Source organism: Salmo salar, chromosome 06, assembly GCF_965601325.2.
Source record: "Salmo salar chromosome 06, fSalSal1, whole genome shotgun sequence".
NCBI lineage: Eukaryota > Metazoa > Chordata > Actinopteri > Salmoniformes > Salmonidae > Salmo > Salmo salar.
This window is the reverse complement of record NC_138296.1, coordinates 30,588,738-30,611,297: the sequence shown is the minus strand read 5'-3', so window position 1 is coordinate 30,611,297 and position 22,560 is coordinate 30,588,738. Positions and strand designations below refer to the sequence as shown.

The 22,560-nt window shown below is 48.1% G+C and overlaps 1 pseudogene; it reads right to left on the bottom strand.

Moving 5' to 3' along the window:
- LOC106606830 (transient receptor potential cation channel subfamily M member 4-like) overlaps positions 1-22,560 on the bottom strand; it is a 61,356-nt pseudogene that overhangs the window by 31,683 nt on the left and 7,113 nt on the right.

Sequence of the window (22,560 nt, the reverse complement as noted above, 5' to 3'; positions counted from 1 at the left end):
ACAAAGAGAGATTGAAAATGTCAGTCAAGACACTTGCCAGCTAGTCTGCGCATGCTCTGAGAACCCGTCCTGGTATTCCATCTGGCCCGGCGGCGGTTTAAAAGTTTTACTCATATCGGCAAACGAAGAGCAAGATCACTATGAATTCCAATAGGAATTACACATCACTTTACAAGCCAGCATAATGTGATTTGCCGGCCTAATGTGGCCTGTAATCCAGGAGCTTCAGACCACTGTGTTAGGGTATATAGGCACTCAAAGTAAGGCATTATAATATACAGCATGTAATGTATTGTCAAAAAGAGGTGGTTCATTTTAAAGGCTAATAAGGCTGGTAGAACCGTTCAAAGATAAAAGGGTTCTTGTTAGAACTTTTCATAGAGGGTTCTAGGAAGAACCTTCCCACTGGGCAAACAGTGGTTGAATCAACGTTGTTTCCACATCATTTCAAGAAAACAATTCTATGTGATGAAGTTCAATCAAATGGGAAAAACTGATTGGATTTGCAAAACGTCATCAAGGTAAGGGAATTTTGTATTTTTTACCTTACTTCTAATCTAAATACAATGTCATGGTGACATTTGTTCTTGATTTTACGTTGAATTCAAGTTAGTTGACAACTCAACCAAATGTAAATAAAAAATTGATATTGAACTGACGTCTGTGCCCAATGGGTTAAGACGATAAAAAGGGTTCCTGGTAGAACCATTTATTTAACGGTTCTAGATATAACCAAGAAGGGTTTCCATATGGAGACAAGCCGAAGAACCCTATATGGTTCTACTTAGCAACTTTTTTTCTGAGAGTGTATAGGGGATAGAGTGCTATTTGGAACGCAGCTATGGCAGCCACTACCTTCAGTGTTCTCCAGGTGCTGGTGCTCTGGTCCAAACCCAGAGGACTGTAGTAGAAGGGCTGACACACATCTCCCAGGATGTCCCATAGTAGCCGCGACACCTGGAGGGAGAGGCGAGTCACATATAACTGAGAACAAAACACCTAAATTAGAGCAAATGTGCCTCAACTCCACACAGAACGAATGACCCCATACCTCCCCTCTCACCCCTCCTATTTGACCAATTCACCATGTGCGCATGCACCAGAATGATGTGCTCTCCCCACTATTTATTGTTTCTGCAGTGATGATTCACCATCTTCAGACAATGATTGTGTAACTTATTTGTAGATCATCATTGTTTGAAGATCAAAAAGCAGTAGTAGCAGTATTATTTATTTTATCTTTATTTAACTAGGCAAGTCAGTTAAGAACAAATTCTTATTTTCAATGACAGCCTTGTTCAGGGGCAGAACTCGGGGATTTGATCTTGCAACCTTTCGGTTACAAGTCCAACGCTCTAACTACTAGGTTACCTGCTGTGTGTGTAGTGTGTGTGGTGTGTGTGTGTGTACTGTGTACTGTGTCTCACCCCAGATGCCGGTGCGCTGGTGGGAGATGTAGTCTTCCATCTTGGACATGAAGGCCGTTTCCCCTCCCGCCGGCCTACACTCCCATCATCCACCAGCAGGAAGGCCTGGTAGTTATTATCCAGGCAGCACGAGTCACGGGATGCGTTCTGGACATAATACCGCGCTGGGAAACTACCCTGAGAGAGGAGGAGGAGGGGGGAGGAAGGGTAGAGAAGGGGATCAGCGAAGGTAAAGCGAGAGGGGAGGGGGAGAGAGATCAATGTAGATAAAATATAGGAGGGGAGAGAGAAAAAGAGGTAATTGTGATTACCATCCATTGTGTATTACAATGTCCTTGTTCTTACTAATTACATTTCCTGTGGTTTTGCTTGGCTGAGTGAGAGAGGGTGAGAAGAAAAGAGGGGAGAGATGAAGGAAAGTGAAGGACATTAATTTATTTGTATACAGTGTCAGTGTACAGTAGTGTGTTCCTGTGCCGCCTTATGTGTGTGCGTCTGTGCCTGTTTAATTCTGTATACATTGAACATTGTGTGTGTGTGGTCATGACATGTATGCATCTATTCGTGTGTGTGTGTAAGTGTATTTGTGTCTCTGAGCGTGTACCTGTGTGTTAACTAGCTGCTCTTTGTTGTGCACCAGCCCCAAGGGGGCCACGCCCACAGCAATGACTTTCTTCTGGGAGAGGGAGGAAGCCGCCACAGCATGATCTCGCTCTGCCTCCACAACACAACACAACACAACACAACACAACACAACACAACACAACGACCTACCCCCTCCCTCAGCCCCCCCCCCCCCCCCGTCACTATCGACGCCCCTGGGAGTGAGAAAGAGAAGAGGAGGGAGAAATGCAGGGAGTGAAGGGGGAGGGGAAGAGAGGCAAATGTTAATGACACAATAGGTGCATACATTTTTTGAATCCCTGCAGGAATTGAACCCACAACCTTGGAATAGCAAGCACCACATGCTTACCAACTAAGCAACAAAGAATCATAGACAATAAACAATATACAGATAAGGAGCAGGAACCTGTTGGTTAAAATCAAATCAAATTTTATTAGTCACATGCGCCGAATACAACAGGTGTAGACCTTACAGTGAAATACTTACTTACGAGCACCTAACCAACAGTGCAGTTTAAAAAAAAAATAATACCGATAAGAAGTAATTAACAGATAAGAAGTAACAAGTAATTAAAGAAGGGCACTGTGAAAATATGTGAGATGCATCCATCCTTTAATGGGGGGGGGGGGGGGTCCTAGTGGGGGGAGGTCCTCTTTTGTTCTCTATTGCTCCTCTATTGTTCCTCAAGCAAGGGGGGATGCCAATGACATCAGAGGGAACCATCAGGCCAACTCCTTGAATGGCTTACTCCAGTTTGCACTTTTGTCAAAAAAACGATTTTGCTCAAAACAAATATTTATTTTTAGCTTACTGTATTTATAAGTGGGATGTTGTTTTTAAAAGTAAAAAAATTGCTGGAGTGCATCTTAAATAAATCTGAAATACTGTTAGAATGTTTTTCAATTGACTGCCATAGGCCCAAATAAAGAAGTAAACATTGGCTGTTAATAACATATTTGTTTTCACATGGTTGGTGTCACAACAAGTTTCAGATATAAAAATGGGGCATTGGGCCAAAAAAGTTTGGGAACCTCTGTACTATATATAGTATTTACTGTACTGTTTTTACAGACTAGTATGGTATACTATAGTTTTTACTGTAGAGTTTGTGCAGACTGTAATATACTGTAGTATGTACTGTAGTGTGTTTGGGGACAGAACTGTAGTATTTACTAACATGTTTTTGTTTTATTATCTTTGACATAGAAGTAGGGGGCTTTCTCCTTCAGGAAACCTACTGGACAAATACTACTCTTGTAAGGGTCCTGTGTGTAGCTGGTGTAGAGAGTCAGGCGCAGGACAGCAGAATTGAGTAATCAACTGTCATAAAATAAGTCGTACTCATCCTTAAAAATGTCATACTGGAGAGAAGAGGACCAAAACGCAGCAGGTATGTGCAGGCTCATCTTGACTTTTATTAACTATCAAAATGAATGCCAAAATAACAAACCATGAGAATGAACGAACAACCAACAGTCTGGCAAAGCATAGGCTCAACACAGAACAATTCCCCACAACCCCAAAGACAAACACACACACCTATATAGGACTTCCAATCAAAGGCAACTATACACACCTGCCTTCAATTGGAAGTCCCAATCATCAACCCAACATTTAACAAACACAAACATGCCACGTCCTGACCAAAACTAAAACACTAGCTCCATCTGCTGGTCAGGACGTGACAGTACCCCCCCTCAAGGTGCAGACCCCGGAATGCACCTAAAAAAGAAAAACAAGAAAATCCCCAATACCCCAACAAAAACCCAACAAACAATAACCCCTAAACCATAAGGGAGGGAAGGGAGGGTGGCTGCCGTCAACGACGGCACTGTGCTACACCCTCCCTCCCCAACCCACCTATCCTGGAGGTGGCTCAGGTGCAGGCCGTTCCAGGCTGTCGGGGCAGTCTGGCAACTCGGGACAGTCGGGGCAGTCTGGCAATTGGGGACAGTCGGGGCAGTCTGGCAACTGGGGACAGTCTGGGCAGTCTGGCAACTGGGGACAGTCTGGGCAGTCTGGCCACTGGGGACAGTCTGGGCAGTCTGGCCACTCCGGCAGTTCAGCGCAGTCTGGCCACTCCGGCAGTTCAGCGCAGTCTGGCCACTCCGGCAGTTCAGCGCAGTCTGGCCACTCCGGCAGGTCAGGGCAGTCTGGCCACTCCGGCAGGTCAGGGCAGTCTGGCCACTCCGGCAGGTCAGGGCAGTCTGGCCACTCCGGCAGTTCAGGGCAGTCTGGCCACTCCGGCAGTTCAGGGCAGTCTGGCCACGCCGGCAGTTCAGGGCAGTCTGGCCACGCCGGCAGTTCAGGGCAGTCTGGCCACGCCGGCAGGTCAGGGCAGTCTGGCCACGCCGGCAGGTCAGGGCAGTCTGGCCACGCCGGCAGGTCAGCGCAGTCTGGCCACTCCGGCAGTTCAGCGCAGTCTGGCCACTCCGGCAGTTCAGCGCAGTCTGGCCACTCCGGCAGTTCAGCGCAGTCTGGCCTCTCTGGCGACTGTTGACTGGCGGGCAGCTCTGACGACTGTTGACTGGCTGGCAGCTCTGACGACTGTTGACTGGCGGGCAGCTCTGACGACTGTTGACTGGCGGGCAGCTCTGACGACTGTTGACTGGCGGGCAGCTCTGATGACGACTGTTGACTGGCGGGCAGCTCTGATGACGACTGTTGACTGGCGGGCAGCTCTTGCCCCGTCAAACAGCCCTTGTGCCCCCCCCTAAAAAATTATTGGGGGTGCCTCTCGGTCTCCCTTACCTCGCCAGCCTTCTTCCGCTGCTTGGTCCTTTGTTGGTGGGGAATTCTGTCATAAAATAAGTCGTACTCATCCTTAAAAATGTCATACTGGAGAGAAGAGGACCAAAACGCAGCAGGTATGTGCAGGCTCATCTTGACTTTTATTAACTATCAAAATGAATGCCAAAATAACAAACCATGAGAATGAACGAACAACCAACAGTCTGGCAAAGCATAGGCTCAACACAGAACAATTCCCCACAACCCCAAAGACAAACACACACACCTATATAGGACTTCCAATCAAAGGCAACTATACACACCTACCTTCAATTGGAAGTCCCAATCATCAACCCAACATTTAACAAACACAAACATGCCACGTCCTGACCAAAACTAAAACACTAGCTCCATCTGCTGGTCAGGACGTGACATCAACGTACTTTACTCAAAAAGACAAATTTACAAAGTAACATCACAAGCCCACAAAGATGGACCGAATTACAATAAACAATCACTCACAAACACAACATGGGGAACAGAGGGTTAAATAATAAACAAGTAACTGGTTGAGTGAAGCCAGGTGTGAAAGACAAAGACAGAACAAATAGAAAATGAAAAGTGGATCGGCGGCAGCTAGAAAGCCGGTGACGTCGACCGACGAATGTCACCCGAACAAGGAGAGGGACCGACTTCGGCGAAAGTTGTGACAGTACTCCCCCCTTGACGCGCGGCTCCAGCAGCGCGCCGACACCGACCTCAGGGACTACCCGGAGGACGAGGCGCAGGGCGATCCGGATGGAGACGGTGGAAATCCCGCAGCAACGAAGGGTCCAAGACGTCCTCCACCGGCACCCAGCATCTCTCCTCCGGACCGTACCCCTCCCACTCCACGAGGTACTGAAGGCCCCTCGCCCAATGCCTCGAGTCCAGGATGGCTCGAACAGCATATGCCGGGGCCCCCTCGATGTCCAGAGGGGGCGGAGGAACCTCCCGCACCTCAGCTTCCTGGAGTGGACCAGCCACCACCGGCCTGAGGAGAGACACATGGAATGAGGGACTAAAACGAAAATCTGGGGGAACCTGTAACCTGTAGCATACCTCGTTCAGTCTCCTCGGGACTTTAAATGGCCCCACAAACCGCAGACCCAGCTTCCGGCAGGGCAGGCAGAGGGGCAGGTTTCGGGTAGAAAGCCAGACCCGGTCCCCCGGTGCAAACACCGGGGCCTCGCTGCGGTTGCGGTCGGCGCTCGCTTTTTGCCGCCTCTCGGCCCGTTGTAGGTGTACATGGGCGGCGTCCCAGATTTCCTCCGAGCGCCTAAACCATTCGTCCACCGCAGGAGCTTCGATCTGGCTCTGATGCCAAGGGGCCAGAAACGGCTGATACCCCAGTAGACACTGGAAAGGAGAGAGGTTAGTGGAGGAGTAGCGGTGTGAGTTTTTGGCCATCTCTGCCCAGGGGATGAACGCCGCCCACTCCCCCGGCCGGTCCTGGCAATATGACCGCAAAAACCTACCCACATCCTGGTTTCTCTCCCACCTGCCCGTTACTCTCGGAGGGAAAACCTGAGGTGAGGCTGACCGAGACCCCCAGACGTTCCATGAACGCTCTCCAGACCCTGGACGTGAACTGGGGACCCCGATCAGAGACTATGTCCTCAGGCACCCCATAGTGCCGGAAGACGTGTGTGAACAGGGCCTCCGCAGTCTGTAGGGCCGTAGGGAGACCGAGCAAAGGGAGGAGACGGCAGGACTTAGAAAACCGATCCACAACGACCAGGATCATTGTGTTGCCCTGTGAGGGAGGAAGATCCATCAGGAAGTCCACCGACAGGTGCGACCACAGCCGTTGTGGAACGGGTAGGGGTTGTAATTTCCCTCTGGGCAGGTGCCTGGGAGCCTTGCACTATGCGCACACCGAGCAGGAGGAAACATAAACCCTCACGTCCTTGGCCAAGGTGGGGCACCATTACTTCCCTCTAAGGCAACGCACCGTCCAACCAATGCCAGGATGACCAGAGGAGGGTGACGTATGGGCCCAATAGATCAAACGGTCGCGGACAGCAGACGGAACGTACAGGTACCCAACTGGACACTGGGGGGGAGTGGGCTCTGTGCGTAACGCCCGCTCAATGTCCGCATCCAGCTCCCACACCACCGGTGCCACCAGGCAAGATGCCGGAAGTATGGGAGTGTGATCCATGGACTGCTCCTCTGTGTCATACATCCAGGACAGTGCGTCTGTCTTAGCGTTCTGGGAACCTGGTCTGTAGGATAGAGTGAAAACAAAACGGGTAAAGAATATAGCCCACCTTGCCTGGCGAGGGTTCAGTCTCCTCGCCGCCTGGATGTACTCCAGATTGCGGTGGTCAGTCCAGATGAGAAAAGGGTGTTTAGCCCCCTCAAGCCAGTGTCTCCACGCCTTCAAAGCCTTGACAACAGCCAACAGCTCCCGGTCCCCCACATCATAGTTTCGCTCCGCCGGGCTGAGCTTCTTAGAAAAGAAAGCACGGGGCGGAGCTTTGGTGGCGTGCCCGAGCGCTGAGAGAGCACGGCTCCTATCCCAGCCTCAGATGCGTCCACCTCCACTATGAATGCCAAAGAGGGATCCAGATGAGCCAGCACGGGAGCCGAGGTAAACAGAGCCTTCAGGTGACCAAAAGCCCTGTCCGCCTCAGCCGACCACTGCAGCCGCACCGGGCACCCCTTCAGCAGTGACGTAATGGGAGCTGCTACCTGACCAAAACCCCGGATAAACCTCCGGTAGTAGTTGGCAAACCCTAGAAAACGCTGCACTTCCTTTACCGTTGTGGGTGTCGGCCAATTACGCACGGCTGAAATGCGGTCAATCTCCATCTCCACCACTGACGTGGAAATGCGGTACCCTAAGAAGGAGACGGACTGTTGGAAGAACAGACATTTCTCAGCCTTGACGTACAGGTCATGCTCCAACAGTCGACCAAGCACCCTGCGCACCAGGGACACATGCTCGGCGCGTGTAGCGGAGTATATCAGAACGTCATCAATATACACCACTACACCCTGCCCGTGCAGGTCCCGGATAATCTCGTCAACAAAGGCCTGGAAGACTGATGGCGCATTCATCAACCCGTACGGCATGACGAGGTACTCATAGTGCCCTGAGGTGGTACAAAAAGCCGTCTTCCACTCGTCCCCCTCCCAGATACGCACAAGGTTGTAAGCGCTCCTGTGATCCAATTTTGTGAAGAATGCATTGCATTGACTCGATCGCACTGGTGATGATAGTCAGCGGGTAGCTGTACCTCACAGTGATCTGATTGATACCTCGATAGTCAATACACGGGCGCAGACCCCCATCCTTGTTCTTCACAAAAAATAAACTCGAGGAGTCAGGTGAAGTGGAGGGCCGAATGTATCTCTGCCCCAGGGATTCGGAGACATATGTTTCCATAGCCACCGTCTCCTCCTGTGACAGAGGATACACGTGACTCCTGGGAAGTGCTGCGTCTACCCCCCGTTGATGAGGTGGTAATTTAGTCGCCCTCTTCTTACAGAAGGCGAGAGTCAAATCGGCATATTCTGAGGGGATGCGCACGGTGGAGACCTGGTCTGGACTTTCCACCGTAGTCGCACCGTTGGAAACCCCCACACACCTCCCTGAGCACTCTCGTGACCACCCCTTGAGAGCCCTCTGTTGCCACGAAATAGTGGGGTCATGACAGGCCAACCAGGGTAAGCCCAGCACCATGGGAAATGCAAGAGAATCAATAAGGAAGAGACTGATTCTCTCCTTATGACCCTCCTGCATAACCATGTCTAGTGGAGCGGTGGCCTCCCTAATCAGCCTTGACCCTAATGGTCGACTATCTAGGGCGTGCACAGGGAAGGGCATATCCACAGGAACAAGGGGGATCCCTAAACTATGGGCAAATGAACGGTCAATAAAATTCCCAGCTGCGCCTGAATCTACTAGCGCCTTATGCTGGGAATGCGGGGAAAACTCAGGAAATTAAATAAACACATACATGTGAGCAACAGGGGCCTCTGGGTGAGCCTGGTGCCGACTCACCTGGGGTGACATGATAGTGCCCCCCCCCCAGCACCGACCATCAGTGTGCCCTCTGCAGCCACAGATGGTGCAGGGAATGGCCCCTCCTCCGGTCGCCCTAAGTGCAGCACCTCCCAGCTCCATGGGCATCGGAGTGGAGGTGCTGGAGGATGGAACTGACAGGCCCCGATCCGGACGTCCGCGGGCAGTCAGCAGGTTGTCCAGCCGGATGGACAGGTCCACCAGCTGCTCCAATATGAGGGTGGTGTCTCGGCAGGCCAACTCCCGACGGACGTCCTTGAGCAGACTGCACCGGTAGTGATCGATCAGGGCCCTGTCGTTCCATCCTGCACTGGCGGCCAGGGTCCAGAAGTCCAAAGCGAAATCCTGCACACTCCTTGTCCCCTGCCTCAGGTGGAACAGACGTTCACCCGCCACTCGTCCCTCAGGCGGGTGGTCGAACACTGCCCGAAAGCGGCGTGTGAACTCTGCATAATGGTCCAACGCCGCGTCTCCCTCACTCCATATGGCGTTGGCCCACTCCAGGGCTTTGCCTGAGAGGCAGGAGACGAGGGCGGACACGCTCTCACGCCCCGAAGGAGTGGACGGTCGCCAGGTAGAGCTCCAGCTGGAGTAGAAACCCCTGGCATCCGGCAGCCGTCCCATCATACTCCCTCGGGAGCGCGAGTCGAATCCCGCTGAGACCGGGTGAAGGAGGGGTGGACAGTGGGACCTGCTGTAGTGGGGCTGGTGGAGGCGCTGGAAATCCTCTTCCTCTCTCCCAATGATATATCGTCTGCAGCACGCGATCCACGACGGTGCCCAGATGTTGCAACATGGTCGCGTGCTGCTGAACGCGCTCCTCCACTGCAACAGGGAGGGCGTCTGCTCCTGCTGACTCCATTCTTCGGGTGAGTGATTCTGTAAGGGTCCTGTGTGTAGCTGGTGTAGAGAGTCAGGCGCAGGACAGCAGAATTGAGTAATCAACGTACTTCACTCAAAAAGACAAATTTACAAAGTAACATCACGAGCCCACAAAGACGGACCGAATTACAATAAACAATCACTCACAAACACAAAATGGGGAACAGAGGGTTAAATAATAAACAAGTAATTGGTTGAGTGAAGCCAGGTGTGAAAGACAAAGACAGAACAAATGGAAAATGAAAAGTAGAAAAGCCGGTGACGTCGACCGCCAAACGCCGCCCGAACAAGGAGAGGGACCGACTTTGGCGGAAGTCGTGACAACTGTGAACAAAAATATAAATGCAACATACAACAATTTCAAAGATTTTACTGAGTTACAGCTCATTTAAGGAAAACAGTTGATTGAAATAAATTCATTAGGCCTTAATCTATGGATTTCACTTGACTGGGAATACAGATATGCATGTCTTGGTCACAGATCAGGTGTGGATCAGAAAACCAGTCAGTATCTGGTGTGACCACCATTTGCCTCATGCAGCACGACACATCTCCTTCATATACAGTTGATCAGGTTGTTGATTGTGGCCCGTGGAATGTTGTCCTACTCCTCTTCACTGGCTGTGAGAAGTTGCTGGATATTGGAGGGAACACGCTGTCATACATGTCGATCCAGAGCATCCCAAATGCGCTCAACAGGTGACATGTCTGGTGAGTATGCAGTCCATGGAAGAACTGGGACATTTTCAGCTTCCAGGAATTGTGTACAGATCCTTGCGACATGGTACTGTGCATTATCATGCTGAAACATGAGGTGATGGAGGCGGATGAATGACACGACAATGGGCCTCAGCATCTCGTCACGGTATCTCTGTGCATTACGAGTGACGTTGATAAAATGCAATCATGTTCATTGTCCGTAGCTTATGCCTGCCCATACCATAACCCCACCGCCACCATGGGGCACTCTATTCACAATGTTGACAGCAACAAACCACTCACCCACACGATGCTATACACGCTCTCTGCCATCTGCCCAGTACAGTTAAAACCGGGATTCATCCGTGAAGAGCACACTTCTCCAGCATGCCAGTGGCCATCGAAGGTGGGCATTTGCCAACTGAAGTCGGTTACAATGCCAAACTTCAGTCAGGTCAAGACCTTGGTGAGGAAGACGAGCATGCCGATGAGCTTCTCCGAGATGGTTTCTGACAGTTTGTGCAGAAAGTTTTCGGTTGTGGAAACCCACAGTTTCATCAGCTGTCCAGGTGGCTGGTCTCAGACAATCCTGCAGAATCTGGATGTGGAGGTCCTGGGCTGGCGTGTTTACACGTGGTCTGTAGTTGGGAGGCCGGTTGGATGTACTGCCATTTTTTTTATGTGGGTTTGTAAGGAATGATCTGTTTTTGGTCACATTACTTCTCAAAACGGCACCACTAATGTTCATACAGTGAGCCTGTAGAAGGGGCTCTGGTCTCAATTACTCTGAGAGGCAGGCCTGTCGTGACCAGATTTAACCTCTCATGGGCCAGGCCCAGAGGGCCATGGTCTATGGGTAAGGTTGATACATTTGTCTGTTTACCTGGGTCAGGAGATCCATCCGTAATGGGAGTTTCCAGGGCTCGTTGCAAAGCATAAGAATGATCTCTGCTAGCCAGAGCTTGCCTGGCCATCGAGGGGCTACCGGGATAAGGGAGAAGCCTCCTTCCCTCACTCTGGCTGGAGTGGGGAGTAGGGCTGTTGCGGTGACTGTATTACAGACACACCGGCGGTCACAAGTCACGAAGGCAGTCAAATTCCACGGCAATTAGGGTTCTCCAAGCTCTGATGCCCCTCTGTCCCTCTAATCACTCTGACATCAATGCAAATGTAATTGAAAATCTAATCAAACACTACATGAGAGCCCATTAGCCCAAAATGGCCTCCATTAAAAAGAGGAGAATCCCATCAGCTTTCTATAAGCTAGGCCTTCTATATTTATTTACCAACTTTCCTAATATTAAGCACATAGCTAATCATTACAACAGGAGTATAGCTTACCTGGCTGGCATGAAAATGAACCACAGGAAAAGCGTCCTCCATTCGGTATTTTATTTTTTCCCCTGCTTCAATACAGGTGCATGATAATGGTCCATTCTAAATCAAAACGAATTACACACATATAAATTCAGCAAAAAAAGAAACGTCCCTTTTTCAGGACCCTGTCTTTCAAAGATAATTCGTAAAAATCAAAATAACTTCACAGATCTTCATTGTAAAGGGTTTAAACACTGTTTCCCATGCTTGTTCAATAAACCATAAACAATTAATGAACATGCACCTGTGGAACGGTCGTTAAGACACTAACAGCTTACAGACGGTAGGCAATTAAGGTCACTGTTAGGACACTAAAAAGGCCTTTCTACTGACTCTGAAAAACACCAAATAGAGATGTCCAGGGTCCCTGCTCATCTGCGTGAATGTGCCTTAGGCATGCTGCAAGGAGGCATGGGGACTGCAGATGTGGACAGGGCAATAAATTGCAATGTCCGTACTGTGAGACGCCTAATACAGCACTACAAGGAGACAGGACGGACAGCTGACCGATCTCGCAGTGGCAGACCACGTGTAACAACACCTGCACAGGATCGGTACATTCGAACATCACACCTGCGGGACAGGTACAGGATGGCAATAACAACTGCCCGAGTTACACCAGGAACGCACAATCCCTCCATCAGTGCTCAGACTGTCCGCAATTGTCACGTCCTGACCAGTAAAGGGGTTATTTGTTATTGTAGTTTGGTCAGGACGTGGCAGGGGGGTGTTTGTTTTAGAGTGTTTCGGGGTTTGTTGGGCTATGTGGTATGTAGAGGGGTGTTTGTTTAGAGTGTTCTGGGGTTTTTGGGTTATGTTCTAGGTTAGTGTATTTCTATGTTAGATCTAGGTTGTTTAGTTCTCAATGTTTAGTTCTCAATGCTGTGGATTACAGGGAAGACATCCTCCTCCCTCATGTGGTACCCTTCCTGCAGGCTCATCCTGATATGATCCTCCAGCATGACAATGCCACCAGCCGTACTGCTCATCCTGTACGTGATTTCCTGCAAGACAGGAATGTCAGTGTTCTGCCATGGCCAGCGAAGAGCCCAGATCTCAATCCCATTGAGCACGTCTGGTACCTGTTGGATCGGAGGGTGAGGGCTAGGGCCATTCCCCCCAGAAATGTCCAGGAACTTGCAGGTGCCTTGGTGGAAGAGTGGGGTAACATAGCAAGAACTGGCAAATCTGGTGCAATCCATGAGGAGGAGATGCACTGCAGTACTTAATGCAGCTGGTGGCCACACCAGATACTGACTGTCAATTTTGATTTTGACCCCCCCCCCCCCCTTTGTTCAGGGACACATCATTCAATGTCTGTTAGTCACATGTTGTCACGTCCTGACCAGTATAGGGGTTATTTGTTATTGTAGTTTGGTCAGGACGTGGCAGGGGGTGTTTGTTTTATGTGGTTCAGGGTGTGTTTTGTGTATGTGTTTAGGTAGAGGGGTGATTTGATTTATTAGTCCCGGGTTTGTTAGTCATTGTTCTATGTTAGTATATTTCTATGTTCTATCTAGTCTTTTGTAGTTCTATGTTTAGTTAATTGGGGTTGGACCTTCAATTGGAGGCAGCTGGTTATTGTTGCCTCTGAGGGTCCGATAATTAGGAGTTTGTTTTTCATGGGATTTTGTGGGAGATTGTTCTTGTTTTGCCTGACGAGACTGTCAAGTTCGTTTGTGTTTTTGTATACGTTTATGTGTTTTCCTTCTTCACTTAAATAAAAAGAAGACGAGTGTACATTTTCCTGCTGCGTCTTGGTCTCTACCCTACGACACCCATGACACATGTCTGTGGAACTTGTTCAGTTTATGTCTCAGTTGTTGAATCTTATGTTCATACAAATATTTACACATGTTAAGTTGCTGAAAATAAACACAGTTGACAGTGAGAGGACGTTTCTTTTTTTGCTGAGTTTATTATTTAGTATATATAAAGACAAGATTAAATCAAGAATAATCTGATGGGTGACAATATTAGCCAATCACTTGTGAATTCTATATTATCACTTGTGAATGATGTCCAGCTTAAGGCAAGAAACATTATTTTTTTAAAGAATCATAATCACACACCTCATGTAGCTCAGCCCATTGGCCTATAATGTTTTGACAAAGTTTGTATTACAACTAAAGTGGCCAAATAACTCCTTAAAATTAAGAACATTAATCTGCTTTACAAGGGGTGTAGAGCTTAACTGGCATACATAAGCAGCGCATGAGTTTCAAGTTCAGGGAAGATAATTTTCACGACAAAAATGGTCCTTTATAATGAAAGCATTACATACATAATTGCATTTGCAGTCACTTTTGATAATGGTGTTTTTCGCTAACAGAACATTCATGTTTACAGCCTCGGCCGCGGGCATTGCTGCGCTTATAATGTGAAGAAATAGCCTAATAGTTTATCAACTTTTTACGCTAAACGTTCTGATCTGTTACGTCAGCCTCATTGCATAAAACGTTTTTATTGATGCTAATGGTTGTATTGATTTGGGATCTATCGCATCCCACAACTGTCCCAGACTATGTTTGGAATATTTATTTCTCACACAGAATAGGTCAACTTTTGTAATATGCGGGATAGTAGATTAACATAGGCTCGTGCTTTTGTTGTTTGTTAGGCCTACTCATCTTGTTGGCTGACGAAAATTAAATGTGGACAGTTCTTCCAATATCTTTAATATGCACCTCGGAATTGGATAAGGACACGCCCAGTTATGTCACTGATGTGTCTGTCTTCACTTGTAGCCTGTGAGAAAGACCCGATCACGTGACGGAGAGCCTCAGGGAGAAGGTCTGCAAAAGGCATAGATTTTTTTAGGGTGCATTATGGCCACACAAAGGGGCTGCCGACGGGATATTCGAGGCATTATCAAGTGCTTCTCAAATTGTGAATGAGAGAATGATAAAGTGTGAAAAGCCTTCAAATCATTATTAGAGTCGCATCATGCAGCCTTGCAATGTATTAAAAATCTAAACATATAGCCCAATGTTTGTAGAACAACTAAAGTTATATTAATAACTCTAAATCAGTGGTTCCCAACCTTTTTCGGTTAATGTACCACCAACTGAATTTTGCTCTGCTCGGGGTACCCCTGAAGTACCCCCTCATGTGCATTTTAACAGTAGGTCTATGATCTCATGAGTCTTCTCAAGTACCCCCCGTGGATAGGCCAAGTACCCCCAGGGGTCCTAGTACCCCTGGTTGGGAACCACTGCTCTAAATTAATCATATAGGAGTACCTATTTCTTTGTTAACCTCTCTACACAGAATAGCTGCATGTGTGCATTCCCTCAAATCGTTTGGAGAAAATATCCTTTCTATTTTATTCAGCTTTGTTCAATTGTATTCTTCAAACTATAAAATAATGCCATGGAATTCTAAGCAAATCTTGTCTGCTAAATGAACTAGTGTAGCCCACAGCCATATGGCATAGCCAGATCAGTAAAACTCAGAGTATGCTATTCTGTTCTGAAATAGACTACATTTTCTTCATATCATGTTTCTTTAGACCTGTCTAAAATAAATAATGGATTTATTACATGGATAATGGCTATAATAATGGCTATATTACATGGATTTATTAGACTTTTTAAAATGTAGATGTTCCAAAGGTCTGCATCAGTGGCTTGTAGGAAGCCAGGAGATGCTAAATGTGTTTATGTTAATTAATGATCAATTACCATGAGACGACAGTTATTTGCTTGACAATCAGAGGCGGACAAAATGTCTTGACCGCCACAGCCCTATTGGGGAGTATGAGTCCTGTAGGGGGAAAAGCGTAGAGCAGTATGTTAGTCCAGCCCTAGAGGTGCATAACCTGATATCGCAAAGAAATACGGGTAATGTGCCTTTTCATGCGATGCAAAGAGATCTACGGATGCTTGTCTGCATTTCTTCTCGATTCCCTCCACTACTCGGGAATGGAGTTTCCAATATCCGTAAAGGGGATTCCCTCTGGACAATAAGTCCACTCTTACATTTAGTACTCCAAGGACATGAGTCGCGCATAAGGAAAGTTGATGAGTTTTGCTCCACTGAATAATTGCCTTTGCTAGGCTGTGAACAAGTGCAAACCTGGCGATTGACACTACTGAGTGCCAAGTAGTGTTGTCACAAAACCAGAATTCGACATAATTTGACTTTGATATCAGGTTTAGTACACCAAAATGATACCAGGGCAAAAAAGGAAAATTAGGCAGACAAAGTGACAGAATGGCACTTGATCCAGACAGATCTTTTGAGGTCAATATTACATTATGTACATTTTTCAAAGATAGCCATGTATGCATTAATTAATCAATTATACCATCAAATAATCCATTTGACTTTGTTTATTACAAGCTAACTACATAACATAATGGCAATTGAATTTAATTGTAAATTGCTATTGATAAACTGGGTTAATCCAGATGTAGCCTAGGCCAATTCACAATTCTTTTTTTCTTTAACCTTTATTTAACTAGGCAAGCCAGTTAAGAACAAATGCTTATTTACATGATAGCCTACACCGGCCAAACCCAGACAACGCTGGGCCAATTGTGCGCCGTCCTACGGGACTCCCAATCACGGCCGGTTATGATACAGCCTGGAATCAAACCAGGGTGACTGCAGTGACACCTCAAGCACTGAGATGCAGTGCCTTAGACCGCTGCACCACTCGGGAGCCCAATACAGGTGAATGCATTTTCAATAGGAGTGTGTTCATGTATTGAGTTATTCAGCTTGTTTTGGCTGATTTCATGGGGTTACAGATGAAAAAATATCTATTTCCTTTCCATTTGGGACTTATGTTATTGTACTGATCAACAACATTCGCATAGAAGAAGCAATCTCTTCTTTTATAAAAGTGTGCCCTTTCTCTAAGACCTAATGACATCATTCACACACACAGTGAGAGAGACGGGAGGTGAGGGCATAGACATTAAAACCAGTAGACAGTGATAGCGTTGATGTCATCCACGTATTCCTATAGATAACTCCCGATGGCGCATGAAATATTTGAAGCACGCCATATTGCTGAATGAGGCTGAATGGCAACCAAAAACAAAATCGTTAACGATCATGGTGAAAGTGGTCGTAACTAGCAAAGGATCATGGTCGATGTAGTCGATTTCATCCTGCCTGAGAGAGTCAACCCAACCGGGCATGAGCCTCCTCGCAGCCTGCCGGCCTGTGATTGGTCTGTGTCAGCACGTGGTCCTGTGTGACGACAAATGTAGTAGTCAGAACGGATCACTATTTAATTAAATATCACGATTTGTAGTGAACTTTAAAATAATTCACTGTGGGGATCAAACTTGATCATAATAAACACATTTTAGAGGCCAAAATGGCTTCAAAATGTTTTTGTTTTTTTTATCGTAATTTACATAAGCTTTCTAGGGCAGACCAGGGCTTGCTACACAGTAGCCGACCAGCATAGCTCAGAACTTCACGCTCCAGACCAGACACTCGGGGCTAGCGAGAACAAGTGAATGAATAGGTATTTTGTCAATGACTGTATGGTTTGTGGTGACAATCAGCTTTGAAATCAGCATATTTGCATTATGGTACTTAGTTATCACAAACAAAGTTCTAGGGTAGTGAATTAACGTTAGCTTCAGTTGTAAGTTAGCAAGGAAAGTTAACCTACAAAGCTGGAAGCTACTGGTATCTTCTTGTATTGTAAAGTGGTGTAGCCTGTAATGGACATTGTTTTGCGAACAGTAATTAACAGTTGAAACATTTCTACATGCCGTGTAGCATTATTGAAGTGTGTTAACGTCTGTGCAGCATGAGTGGGGAGCTAACATATGACGCAGCCCAGACACCCAGTGAGTGCAGTGGTTCCTTGGGACAGGCTTGAGCTAGGAATGACTAAGTGGAGCAGGCACAATGCGCTCACCTTATAAGAGGACATCGGCAGCGCTGCTAGAGAGACTTGATCCTCTCTCAATCAGTAGATGACATGAGACATTTGACAGAAGTACCAAAGGTTTAGAAAAACTCTAGTACCATGTTCTAGTATAAAAAACGTACAGAAGTTTCCAGAATGCCATTGAAGGCAGGAGGTCTCACTGCAAACTGCAGTCTGTAGCCCTTGGTAACTGTGGATAGGATTCAAGGCTTGACTGCACATGCGCGCCAGTTGTCTACTCTCGGCCAGTAGCCAACGGGGAGGCTGACTCTCGCTCACCAGTGGTGCATTGTATTTTTGCTCTGTTTCCTTGGCAAGATGCCTGGTTGTGACAGGTGTTTTATTGAAAGAGAGTGTAGTGACACTGGGAACTGGTGACAGTGCTTTGAAGCAACTGGCAATTTGTCTTCCTGCCTCGGCTGAAAACGAACGAGTGGAGGGGAGAGCTGTGGCACGGAGGGCACCCGGGGGTAGAGTGATCTCCCTTGGGTGGAGCACAGAGTCTGTGCTCCACCCAAGAAGGAACAGTGCAGGGAACCGAATGACTCATTGACTGCCCCTCTCTTCCGCTGGGGGCGTACCCATAAGTCTGACACCCCTTCTTCCTGGCAGGAGAACCAGAGGGGCGGGACTTGGATGCGGCTGCAGGGGATGGCCGTTTGCCCCAGTGTCACATGCTGTGTCTCTGGGGGCTTCCCCACTCCCCACCTTGGTTGGTGGAGGGCTAGCCCGGATTGCCATAGTTCCCGGGTCTACAGGGCAGACAGAAGTTGAAGGCTTGACTTTCCTTCTTGCAGAGTTTGCACTTCTGCTGCATGGTGGCAACAGAAGGCCCAAACAGTACCTTAGGCACTACTAGAGTTTCAAGGAAGTCTTCTTTGTCCTTGTCGGATAGAATGGACCGGTTGAGGCACAAGGCTCTCTTTCCTACCACTGCAAGATTCATGACGCGGCCACAGCATTGGATGGCACCTCTAGAGGCACGGAGGTTGAGCTCTGTGAAGGCATTGGGGTTGAGGTGGCTGGCCAGTGAAAGCTCAAATACCCACGTCCTCCATGTCCTTGACCTCAATGTTGGAAAAATGCCTGGTTTGGACCCTGGAGGTAAGGGGATTGACCCAGTAGCACTTGGGTTCCGGCAAGTAGGCTGGGACAGCCAGGAGGAGCTGTGGTCACACTTTATTTGCATAGTCCGGATTTTCTACAGATGGTCATACTATCAACAAACTGTTGATAAGCAACTGCTTGCTAAGGTTAGGGTTAGGTATAGAATACGGATTAGGGTAAGGGTTAAGTTTAAGGTTAGGATAAGGGCTAAAGTTAGGATTAGAGCTAGGATTAGTAGATAATTAGTTGAAATGTTACTGATAGCCTGTAGAGCCTCTACAGATGGACTATCCAAATAAAGTGCTACCAGAGCTGCTTGCCTAGGACAGCACGAGAGGAGAGACGCCTCCCATCGTAAAAGTCCCCCTCTGCGTCTCAGTCCCTCACGGGTTCGGGCCACTCAATGTTGAGTCTGGCCGCTGCCCATTTGCAGACATTGAGCAGCAAATATTTGTCGTCCGCTATCGATGCCCGCTAAGGACGGAAGATGATCTGTCGGCTTGCGCCTCATCTTCCATCTCCTCTTCCTCTCCTGCGTAGAGGAGTCTTATCCCGTCATCATAGGATGGGAGGTCCTCCTCCCAATGGGGGTCATCAGGAAGCATTTAAGGAAAATGTCAATTTTCAGTGTACAAACTTAACATGATGAACAATAATGACATTTACTCAAACAGGTGGCCAAAAATAACTATCTGAAAGCCACGGCCCCGATAAGCCACACCTCCAATCTTCTAATAGGCTGTCACCTCTACAATATATTATTAAAAAGATTCAAATTGTACCCTTCCCATTACAAAAAGGTTCCAGTTTGAACCTTTACACGGGGGTTCCTCAAGAAACCTTTTTGAACTGGAAAGGTTCCCTCTGTGTGGCAATTTTTTGGAATCCCAAAAGGTTCTTCCAGGCTCCTTTACTTCTAAGAGTGTATGAATTAATTATATTTTAAACAAATAGATGAAACAGAGTGGGCGTTGTCCTCAGCTGTGCTCTGACCAGCCTCAATCACAGCACACCATGGTATGTCTGTTTGTGTGTATGTGTGTGTGTCTAACCGGTTCTCTGTGCCGCCTTGACCAGGCCCTGTCTCAGCACCTCCCTGACCCAGGTTTTGACCTTCTCGCACCCCCCACCCCCCACAACAGAAACCACCAGGTTGGGGGAGGGCACCCCCCAGTGGGCCGTCATCAGACTGTACACGATCTGAGGTGGGGTGTCGCATGACAGACGCAAGAACTGACCAATAGCAAGAGAAAAGGAGAAGAGGGTGGGGAAGGGTCAATGACTATCGCCACACAAAGTTATGATGCTCAAGAAGCTACATAAAGTGCTGCTTGCTAGTTGCTTGTTTTGCCTATATGGTGTAGCTAATCGAAAGTGAAGAGATATCAGTACAGGTGAGAACATTACGCCCGCCATGGTTCCATAGAATGCCAGACAGACGTTCTGCAACATACAGCCCAACCAGACCTGATGTAGATGAGCAAAAGACTGAAATGAACTACATTCACATATTTGTCATTTAGTGTCAATGAATGGATATGTGACGTATTAATTTCATAACATATAGCATCATGAGATTAGCATGAACTCATTCTCTCAGTAGGATCATGTGGTAACAGCTGAGTCAATTGAGAGTTATGAGTTGACAGGCACGCAGCCAGCTACCTAATTCATGAATCAGCCAGTCACCATACTGACAGATATGTATGTGTGTGTCCTAATGTTATTTATACTTTAGTGATACCCTGGGCTGATTGATTGAGTGCGGGACACGGCTGAATAAACACACTGTCCTCCATGAGGTCATCAACAAGGGCCAGAGGCCAAAACCAAGACACCAGTGTTGTGTGTGTGTGTTAGTTTGCCCTTGCATGAGTGTGTGTGTGTGCTTGCATATGTGCAAGTGTATGCACGCACATGTGTGCATATGTTGGTATGTTAATGCTCTTACATGTGTGTGTTACTCACATGGCTGTGTCTCATATCAGACAATATACCATGGGTTTGACACACAATTACTAAGCCTCGACTCCAATATTACATTTACATTAACATTTAAGTCATTTAGCAGACGCTCTTATCCAGAGCGACTTACAAACTGGTGCATTCACCTTATGATATCCAGTGGAACAACCACTTTACAATAGTGCATCTAAATCTTTTAGGAGGGGGGGGGGTTAGAAGGATTACTTTATCCTATCCTAGGTATTCCATAAAGAGGTGGGGTTTCAGGTGTCTCCGGAAAGTGGTGATTGACTCCGCTGTCCTGGCATCGTGAGGGAGCTTGTTCCACCATAGGGGTGCCAGAGCAGCGAACTATTTTGACTGGGCTGAGCGGGAACTGTGCTTCCTCAGAGGTAGGGGGGCCAGCAGGCCAGAGGTGGATGAGCGCAGTGCCCTAGTTTGGGTGTAGGGACTGATCAGAGCCTGAAGGTACGGAGGTGAAGTTCCCCTCACGGCTCCGTAGGCAAGCACCATGGTCTTGTAGCGGATGCGAGCTTCAACTGGAAGCCAGTGGAGAGAGCGGAGGAGCGGGGTGACGTGAGAGAACTTGGGAAGGTTGAACACCAGACGGGCTGCGGCGTTCTGGATGAGTTGTAGGGGTTTAATGGCACAGGCAGGGAGCCCAGCCAACAGCGAGTTGCAGTAATCCAGACGGGAGATGACAAGTGCCTGGATTAGGACCTGCGCCGCTTCCTGTGTGAGGCAGGGTCGTACTCTGCGAATGTTGTAGAGCATGAACCTACAGGATCGGGTCACCGCCTTGATGTTAATAAGAACGACAGGGTGTTGTCCAGGGTCACGCCAAGGTTCTTAGCACTCTGGGAGGAGGACACAATGGAGTTGTCAACCGTGATGGTGAGATCATGGAACGGGCAGTCCTTCCACGGGAGGAAAAGCAGCTCCGTCTTGCAGAGGTTCAGCTTGAGGTGGTGATCCATCATCCACACTGATATGTCTGCCAGACATGCAGAGATGCGATTCGCCACCTGGTTATCAGAAGGGGGAAAGAAGAAGATGAATTGTGTGTCGTCTGCATAGCAATGATAGGAGAGACCATGTGAGGATATGACAGAGCCAAGTGACTTGGTGTATAGCGAGAATAGGAGAGGGCCTAGAACAGAGCCCTGGGGGACACCAGTGGTGAGAGCACGTGGTGCGGAGACAGATTCTCGCCACGCCACCTGGTAGGAGCGACCTGTCAGGTAGGACGCAATCCAAGCGTGGGCCACGCCGGAGATACCCAACTCGGAGAGGGTGGAGAAGAGGATCTGGTGGTTCACAGTATCAAAGGCAGCAGATAGGTCTAAAAGGATGAGAGCAGAGAAGAGAGAGTTAGCTTTAGCAGTGCGGAGAGCCTGCGTGACACAGAGAAGAGCAGTCTCAGTTGAATGACCAGTCTTGAAACCTGACTGATTTGGATCAAGAAGGTCATTCTGAGAGAGATAGCAAGAGAGTTGGCCAAGGACGGCACACTCAAGAGTTTTGGAGAGAAAAGAAAGAAGGGATACTGGTCTGTAGTTGTTGACATCGGAGTGTAGGTTTTTTGAGAAGGGGTGCAACTCTCGCTCTCTTGAGGACGGAAGGGACGTATCCAGTGGTCAAGGATGAGTTGATGAACGAGATGAGATAAGGGAGAAGGTCTCCGGAAATGGTCTGGAGGAGAGAGGAGGGGATAGGGTCAAGCGGGCAGGTTGTTGGGCGGCCGGCCGTCACAAGTCGCAAGATTTCATCTGGAGAG